This window comes from Myotis brandtii, unplaced genomic scaffold (genome assembly GCF_000412655.1).
Source record: "Myotis brandtii unplaced genomic scaffold, ASM41265v1 scaffold157, whole genome shotgun sequence".
NCBI lineage: Eukaryota > Metazoa > Chordata > Mammalia > Chiroptera > Vespertilionidae > Myotis > Myotis brandtii.
Window position 1 is genome coordinate 3,200,457 of NW_005355708.1, and position 9,335 is coordinate 3,209,791.

Below are 9,335 nucleotides of genomic sequence, written 5' to 3' on the forward strand. Positions count from 1 at the left end.
TAGAGGCAAGTACTTCTTGGGTTTCCTCCGTAGACTCTTCTCTTTCTTGTGGGCCCTTTCAGTTGATTAATGTTGCTGTGTGTGTGTTGTTGTTGTTTTTCCTGGTGATCCTTTTAACATGTAAGACAGGTCATAGCACTTAAAATTCTCCAGCGGCTCCCGATCTCTCCCAGGGTGAACAGGACGGACGTGACTCTGGCTCACTGGACCCACGAGGATCAGTCCTCATCTTCAGTCCCATTACCTCTTGACCTTGTTCCTCCTGCTGCTGCAGAGGCCAGCTGGTCTGTCTGCCTCCAGGTGTCTCCCGCCTCAGGGTCTTCTACCTGGAACATCCTCCCCTCCCCACCCCACTCCATATCCCCAGGGCTCGCTCCTCCTCTGCCTTTACCTCTTTGTTCAAATATCGCCTCAGAGTGACCTTCTCTGTCCTTCGGCTTCTTGATGTTTTCGTTTTTCTCCATAGCATCTACCACTTTCCAATCTACCCGATCGTTTATTTCTTCATTTTACTCACGGACTGCTCCTCCTGCTCTGCTCCCTGCTCCCTCCCAAGGGGGGCTTCCTGAGGGCAGAGATTATTTTCTGGCTAAAAGAGTATCTCGCACATGGGGAGTATTTAATGGATGTTGGTTGGATTTGTGTTATTTGTTGTTGTTTGTTTTGCTTATCATGACATCAAGGGAGAGAAAGTCTTTGAGGACAGTGCTCCTGCCTCTTCAATTCTTTTCACTTAATCTTCTGTACAATCTACTTATTATATCTTGATGAAGGTCAGTCTTGTTCCTAGGAAACCTGCTCCAGTGGGTAGCAAGCTCATAAGGAGAATTCCTTCCTATTTATTCAAACGATATCTTTATCCATAGCTAGCTCAGGTTTCTCTGTTCAGTGGAGTAACACAGAAATACATACCCAAACAAAATATCCTTCACTTCTCTGCATTGCAAGGTGGTGAGGTATACTAGGAGGGGAAAAATACACTATTGCTATGCCTCCCTTACTAGGGTTCCATTCTCAGAATGTCCACAGGAGGGCCCTAGGGCCACTCCTCCGTTACTAGGGTGCTGTTCTCAGAATATCCACAAGAGGGTACTATTGAGACTAAATTTTTATTAATGTCATTGCCTCTTTATTAATAATTAATATCCAATATTAAATTATTTGTAGTCCCTCCCTCACCAACTGCTTCTGTGGTATTCCCCATGTCATCAATGGCATCTCAGTTTCACCATTTGCATAAGCCAACAACCATGTAGATGGCTTTGCCCACTCTTTTTGCTTACTAATCCATATCCAATTCCTGAATAAATCTATAGGCTCTACCTTCAACATTTACCCCCAAATTAGCTTTTGTCACCACCTTCACATCAGCTTGGTCTAAGCCAGTGGTCGGCAAACGGCGGCTCGCGAGCCACATGCGGCTCTTTGGCCCCTTGAGTGTGGCTCTTCCACAAAATACCACGTGCGGGCACGCATGTACAGTGCAATTGAAACTTCGTGGCCCATGCGCAGAAGTCGGTATTTTGTGGAAGAGCCACACTCAAGGAGCCAAAGAGCCGCATGTGGCTCGCGAGCCGCCGTTTGCCGACCACTGGTCTAAGCCATCAACATACTAATGTATTACTGGAACCAGTTATATCAGAACAGAACAAATTTCTCTATCACAGAACAATAAATAAATATTCCATAATAGTTTTGATAGTCTGTGTTCACCCTGCATGTAAAACATTATGGCAAGTGATGGCATTAACACATCTCCAGGGACTTCCCATAAAACATTTGATTTCTAAAATATTCATAACAATAACATTTTACTTACACATATTTAACCCAGGCCAGTCTGTGTGCACGTTTTAATTTGACAAATTCCTGTGCAACTCCTACTATCATGACACCTCAAACAAACTAATTATTTCTAGCATCTCTCTTGTTATAAAGTAAAAGAATAAACCTTTGGGCTTCTCCAAAATTTCCCTCTAGGAAATCTCAAAGATAGATTTTGTATAAAATATATCTTGAAATTTAATTTTAAAAAAAATATTTCATGTCAAGCTCTGGGAAGGCAATTTAAAATGTTGTCAAAGGAAATTTAGGGACTTAAGCCAGGATCATGGGTGCCTGAGACACTATTTAATAAATGTGACAATATAACTTCTAAAAATAAGCATAGGAAAAAATGGCCATCTATGAACCAGTAAGTACTACACACATAATCTGCCAGCACTTTGATCTGAGACTTCAGATCCAAGTCTTCAGAATTGTGAGAAATGAATTTCTATTGTAATTAAAAAAAATAAATATGTAAGCAAGCTCAGAAGAAGCACAGAATACTAGCATTATAGTAAAGAACCTTAGGTCCTTCATAAGTGAGAACCTTTGCTTTTCTTAAACAATCAAGAGTATAATAAAGTCAATATAAAGCCAAAAAAAAGTTATTTTGTAAGACAGAGACTCTTTGCCACATAAGCAGATTACACAGACGGCAAACAAACGTTGATATTATAGGTAAAGGCACTAATCAATAAAACAAAGAAGCAAACCCAGCAGAACTGAGAAAATTTTGTTACAATTATCAACATTTCATAGCTTCTACGGAGACTCAAGTATCATAAATCAAAGTAAATAAATTCACTTTCAGAGCTTTTTGCTTAATTATGCTCTTTCGTATTCTGGCACAAACTGACATTTTTACGACAGTAGTTCTCTTTTAGGGTATCTGTAATGTCAAAATAATACTAATGTAATAAGAATACTAGGAGGATATTAATTTGAGTATGCAATGTGTGTATCATTGCTATCTTCAAGTAAATCAATAACTTCAATTTCCCAATTTCCAATACAGTAAATATAGATAGTTATAACTCACATAGACAAAGCTCTTTGGAATACTTAATAGGTCCTAAAAGTATAAAGTGTCCCAGAGACCAAACAGCCTAAAGAGTGTTGCTTTAGAACAAAACTACTATTTTTCCTTGAAAATTGAAAGCAGAGTTGTATTTCTCCATTACTATTACTCTTGGTATAGTTTCAACCTCTTGTTTATAGCTTTTTAAAATATATATTTTTATTGATTTCAGAGACTAAGGGAGAGGGAGAGAGAGAGAGAAACATCAATGAGGGGAGAGAATCATTGATCAGCTGTCCCCTGCACGCCCCACACTGGGGATTGAGTCTGCAACCCAGGCATGGGCCCTGACCGGGAATCGAATATCGTACACAAGTATCTTTTAGCAGCCTGGCATCACTCATGAATACACATAACACAGCTTTCTGCAACTATATTGTTATGGACTAAATGTTTGTGTTTCCCCCAATTCATACACTGAAATCCTACCCGCCCCCCAAAGTGTTGGTAACAAGAGGTGGGGGCCTTCTGGAGGCGATTAGGTCATGAGGGTGGAGCTCTCATGAATAGGATTAGTGCCCTCATAAAAGAGACCCCAGCGACGTCACTCACCCTTTCAACCATGTGAGGACACAGCGAGAAAGCGGCCACCTAGGAGCCTGGACACCGAACCTGTCAGGGCCTTCATCTCGGGCTTTCCCGCCTCCAGAACTGTGAGAAAGAAAGTTTGTTGTTCAAACCACTGAGTCTACGGATGTTTGTACAGCGGTCTGAACAGACTAAGACATGCATCTCTTACATATTCTTAAAAGGACAAAAAATGACTACCCAAAGCTATAGCATCTCTATAATAAAAGTAAAAACCAAAAGTATGTAATAATTATCCATTAATTCATTCAACTGAATATCAGTCTAAGGCTGGATAGGGAAAAGTGAGCTGGAAAATTATAGACACAAGAATCAAAGACAGCTTTAAGGTTTGGGATTTAGGTGGCTCCAATTTTGATGATAAATGACAACCAAAAATTTTTAACCTTTATATTTTAAGATAGAGCTATCTATCTATCTATCTATCATCTCTTTCTATCACCTATTTATTCTTACAGTTTTTAAAGCTCATTCTTTTAAAGTTTCATTTCATCAAGTTGGACTTAGCTTCCAGGATGTTGCTTCATGGATGTACCACTATATTTTGAAATGCCCAATGTCAGTAATATGTCATAGAGATAAAAATGCCTACTCAGGAATCCCAAAACAAACAAACACATAAGAAAAACTTTAAAAAATTTCCATCATTTTATTGTCTCCATTTTTATATTTGTAGAAAGGAAAAGCTAAGAAATAAGAACTTGAGGTGGGTTTAAGGCCATTTATTCACAGGATCCACTCTCAAAGACCTATGATATAGGTTCTTTTTTTTTTTTCTTAAAGCTCTCACCTATTTTGCAAAAAAAAAAAAAAAAAAGATGTCATTTTGTTAGAAAACAGTAATACAGAAAAATTGCTATAGAAAGAAAGTATATTCTCCCTCCATAACTTTATCATGCTTTAAAAGAAAGCCTTACTAGCCCCGCTGGAGTGGTTCAGTGGTTGAGCGTCAACCTATGAACCAGGAGGTCATGGTTTGATTCCTGGTCAGGGCACATACGTGGGTAGGGGGAGTGCAGGAGGCAGCTGATCCATGATTCTCTCTCATCATTGATGTTTCTATCTCTCTCTCTCCCTCTCCTTTCCTTTTTGAAATCAATAAAAATATATATTAAAAATATAAAGCCTTACTAGCAGAGCGCTCTCTTCCCCAACGCATACCCTAAATTGGTGTGTTCATGTACAGGAAGTTTCTCTCCTTCAGCTCGCAAGGGAAATCAGTGACTTAAGAGATAGAATGGAATTAAGAACTAAATCCCACTTTTATACTAAGAACATTATACTCTCCTCGGTAGAGAATGCAAATGCTTAGAGCATAAATTAATTTACTATTAAATAGTAACAGAAAGTTGCCCATCGTTGCCCCTGACAATTATCTTGAGGACAAATTCAGTGTGTGGCTTTACGTCGGACTCACTTTTCCATTCTTATTCCATTCTTAACTCACCCTGTTCCATTCAGGATTACTTTACAGCACACCACACACTCTTTTCCTAACTTTGCCCGGAGTTGGCACCAAGCGAGTGGAAATGAAAATATCTTTCACGTCAGTCTGTCTTGCCTCACAACATTCTCGAGCTGTTTTCCCCATTTTGGCATTTCAAGGGCAGTTCTGTCCTCTTAAGGCTGCCTAGGTTTCCGAGGAAGAAGTGCCTGCGGAGTTGATCATCAAAGAAAGAAAAGAGAGAATGGAATTCACCTGTGCTGAACAGGTGACAGACGAGGACACTCCAAGGTCAAACCATGGGTAGTTCAAAAGTTCCTCTGACCGTGTGTTTGATAGAAAACCCAGACAGAAATGCCCTTCGCCCCAGAAAATTGTTCTTATGGGCTTTGAGTTTGCATCGTAAGGTTATTTTTATAGCATCTCTGTTGGTTTTCAATTGCCATAAATAGAGGGAAAAAAAACCCAACAAACCACTAAGTTGAGAAACTGGAATGATAATTTGAGCAGCGTGATGAGTGGGTAGGGTATGGAATAAAAATGCCAGTTCTTCATATAGAAAAATGTCCTGTTTCAGAAAAACAGAACTTTGGTGGTTCTAAAAAAAAAAAAAAGTCATTTCAGTGCCGCTTGCTTTGTTCAACTACACAGTGCAGGTGTAGCAATCCTAATTCCTCAAATATCTAATGCGCTCTCAATTGACAGAAAAATATGTAATTAGGTGTGCATAATTTACTTGGAATGAAATGAGGTTCCTCTTTCATTTATCTTCTGTGCCCATTGTAGTGTGGAAAATGCCAGTTTTTTAATAGACTTAAGAAAAAAAAAATGAGGTTTCCTTGTATTGGGTCCTAATACAATTGCATTCGTGCTGGAAAAGAATATGCACAGCGTTTCAATGGAGACTTTTAGAAAAGACCTGTGTCTCACTCAAAGAACGTTTTTGTTCCTATAGAAAATCAGGTGGTATTTCTCCTCTTTCTGTTAACGGGTAACCCTCTGACCGAAGGGTGGCCAAGGAAAGCTATGGCAATTCCCTATCACTACCCCTCAGCGAGGAGCTAGCGCAGTAAGTGGACTGGGATTCCCCCCAGAAAAAGGAAACTTTCTCTAATACTACACAAACATGCCATAAAATAGTCACTCACAGCGTTAAGACTGCTCAAACCAACATGTGTCTTAGACAGATGAGAAGTTATCAAGCCCTGATCTAAAAGAAAAATAAAACCAGACTGTGGGACTCCTTCGTGCCAGGCTGTATGCTACACGTGTCCCTTGTACTATGTCATTACATTCTCATAACAACCCTATGAAATAGTTACCATCATTATTTCCATTTAACAGACGAGGAAACTGAGGCTGAGAGATGTGCACTTACTTCCCCAAGATCAAACAAGCCATTATGTGTTGGAATTGTGATTTGAATCTACATTTTGAAAACCACTTTATTGCCCTGGATCCCACACGAAGTCCTCCAGGCTTCAGGCGTTATTTTTTTTTTTTAAATATGTCTTTTTATTGATTTCAGGGAGGAAGGGAGAGGGAGAGAGACAGAAACATCAATGGTGAGAGAGAATCATTGATTGGTTGCCTCCTGCACGCCCCCTGCTGGGGATCGAGCCCCCAACCGGGGCAGGTATGTAAAGGAAATTTAATTTTAAATTCCTTACTGTCTTGTATGTCCAAAAGGAAAGAAAGATGGTGGATTATTTTTTTTAAGGTTAAATTTAAGAGCCAGGATCACATAAATTCTGTGTTTGGGGAGTTCCTTCTTCTCAATGTCCTGAACCTCTAATCCAGCGGTTCTCAACCTGTGGGTCGCGACCTACCCCTGTGGCGGTCGAACGACCCTTTCACAGGGGTCGCCTAAGACCATCCTGCATATCAGATATTTATATTACGATTCATAACAGTAGCAACATTGCAGTTATGAAGTAGTAACGAAAATAATTTTATGGTTGGTTCACAACATGAGGAACTGTATTTAAAGGGCCAGAAGGTTGAGAACCACTGCTCTAATCGGCGGTTTCACTAGTTTACAGAAAGGTAAATGAGGCATACAAGTGCCATCTAGTGGTAGAAGAGGGCCACCACAGGAATGAAATCTTTATAGAAAACATTTACTTGTTTATTTTTCACTTGCTGTTTATCATGATTAGCTAATCAAAATGGGCCGTGTTGTAACTGGATTGGAAAATAATGTTGTAGTCTAAAACAAGATTATTTGATCATTGGCTTAAGAAAATGTGGGGTCAGATAAAAATGGATTATAGACAAAGGGCTTTCTAAATATGAAACCTTTGAAAATGTCACATCAGGAACTTAACATCAAATTGTACTTTGGAAGGAACCTTAAAGCAACATTTATTGACGTTTTTAGAGACCGTTGAGAGGTGTAAATGAGGAAGAGGCTGAAATCCTGAAGTTAACAGTATTCTACCAGAATCCTCTCTTCTTCCTCTTTACCTAACTCCTACTTAACCTTCAGATCTTAATAGAGATGTGACTTCCTCTGGTATGGAAAATAATACAATAATTAATAAATAATAATATGAGAAGAATGTTTCCTCGCTTTTTCCAGTGTCTAGAGGCCACCTGAATTCCCTCCTCCACCTTCATAGCCAGCAATGGTGGGTTGAGTTCTCACATAACATTACTCTCTCTCTTTTCCAATTCCCTCTGCTACTTTTAAGGACCCTTGTAATTACACTGGTTATTGATTTCAAAGAGGGAGGGGGAGGGAGATAGAAACATCAATGATGAGAGAGAATCATTGATCAGCTGCCTTCTGCACACCGCCTACTGGGGATGGAGCCCGCATGGGGCATGTGCCCTGACCTGGAATGATACTGGTTCATAGGTCAACACTCCTGGTTCATAGGTCAGTGCTCAACCACTGAGCCACTTCGGCTGGGCACGTAATCCTCTTTTTCCATGTAAGGGAACAGCCACAGTTCCAGGGACCAGGTTGCGGACATCTTTGGGTGGACCAGGGTCATTATTCTGCCTATTGTAGAGGAACCGTGAAGTCTGTGGGGAATACTGGCAAAGGGATCCCCCAGATGAAAGGAAGGGGCAGGGGCTTATGGGCACAGTTTTTCAAATGCGAGTGTTAGAGGTATCACTACAAGCTACCTATATATATTACTAACTCACATTGATCTTGGCAGACACTAAAGCCTCTGGATGTTTTTTACATGGTTAAACCAGAATCCCTCCTATTTTGTACTCTTGCAGTTTTATTTTTCAATTTGAACAAATGGAGGGATTTTCACATGTTTCTATTAAATGTTGCTTTACATTTTAGCTTAGAGTTTCAAATATTCATATAATTTTGTTTCCAGGTTCAGTTCTTCGTCATTTTTTTAATTTTATTGATTTTTTACAGAGAGGCAGGGAGAGGGATAGAGTTAGAAACATCGATGAGAGAGAAACATCGATCAGCTGCCTCCTGCACACTCCCTACTGGGGATGTGCCCGCAACCAAGGTACATGCCCTTGACCGGAATCGAACCTGGGACCCTTGAGTCCGCAGGCTGATGCTCTAGCCACTGAGCCAAACCAGTCAGGGCAATATATAGGCTTATTTTTCAACCTCTGATTTGACCAGAATGATCAAATTATGACCTCACCTATATAATTTATGAAATATGATAAACAAAAATTTGGCTGGGATTATCCAACTAACTTTGAGTTTATCTAATTAAAACTATATTGAGCTCTTATTTTAGACTCTCATCCACAAATATCATGAAAGACTGGCGCACATGTTTTGCTGAAATTAATTTATATCATGACTACACAATTCCCATTTTCATTCAAAGATAAAATTTTTAAAAAAGAAGCATAATATACTTATCTTTAGGTAGTTTGGTTCTTAGTGACCACCAAACTTTCTTATAACTAACTGTTCATAAAATATAGTTAATTACGTACTCTGGAATTTCACTTTTCCGTTTTAAAGTTTTTAGTGTCTACCTTTTACACAATTCTTAAAAGCAGGTGATCTTTCATCTTTTTCATATTTTACAGTTTCTCTGAACTTAGCAATGGGTCTTAGGTTACCTGTAAGCAGCTGTGGGATGTAATTTGTGCCTGGAACTCATGAACTTCCTTGAAACAGATAGGTGTTTGCTTACTGTCTCCTCACCTATCTCGAGTTTCAATTCTCTTTCTATGCTGTTTCACCTTTACTACTTTAAAGTCCATTTTCCTTTCTGAGTAGGGAAAGAACACACAAATAGTCTAGCCTCCTTTTTGGCTTTTTCATTATATCTTAGACCAGTGTTTCTCAACCTTGGCTGCACATTAGAATCACCCGGGAATCTTTTTAAAATCCTGATTTCTGGGCCTCATCCTCCGGAAATTCTGTTTCTTTGTTACTAGGTGGGGCCACAA

The 9,335-nt window shown here is 39.5% G+C and overlaps 1 protein-coding gene across 1 annotated transcript in view; it reads right to left on the minus strand.

Moving 5' to 3' along the window:
• Positions 1–9,335, minus strand: part of MAP2K6 (mitogen-activated protein kinase kinase 6) — a 122,238-nt gene that overhangs the window by 112,385 nt on the left and 518 nt on the right. Inside the window, exon 2 of the mRNA XM_014536097.1 lies at positions 3,458–3,556. The gene's annotated coding sequence lies outside the window, so the exon portion shown is untranslated. The remainder of the gene's footprint in view (positions 1–3,457; positions 3,557–9,335) is intronic.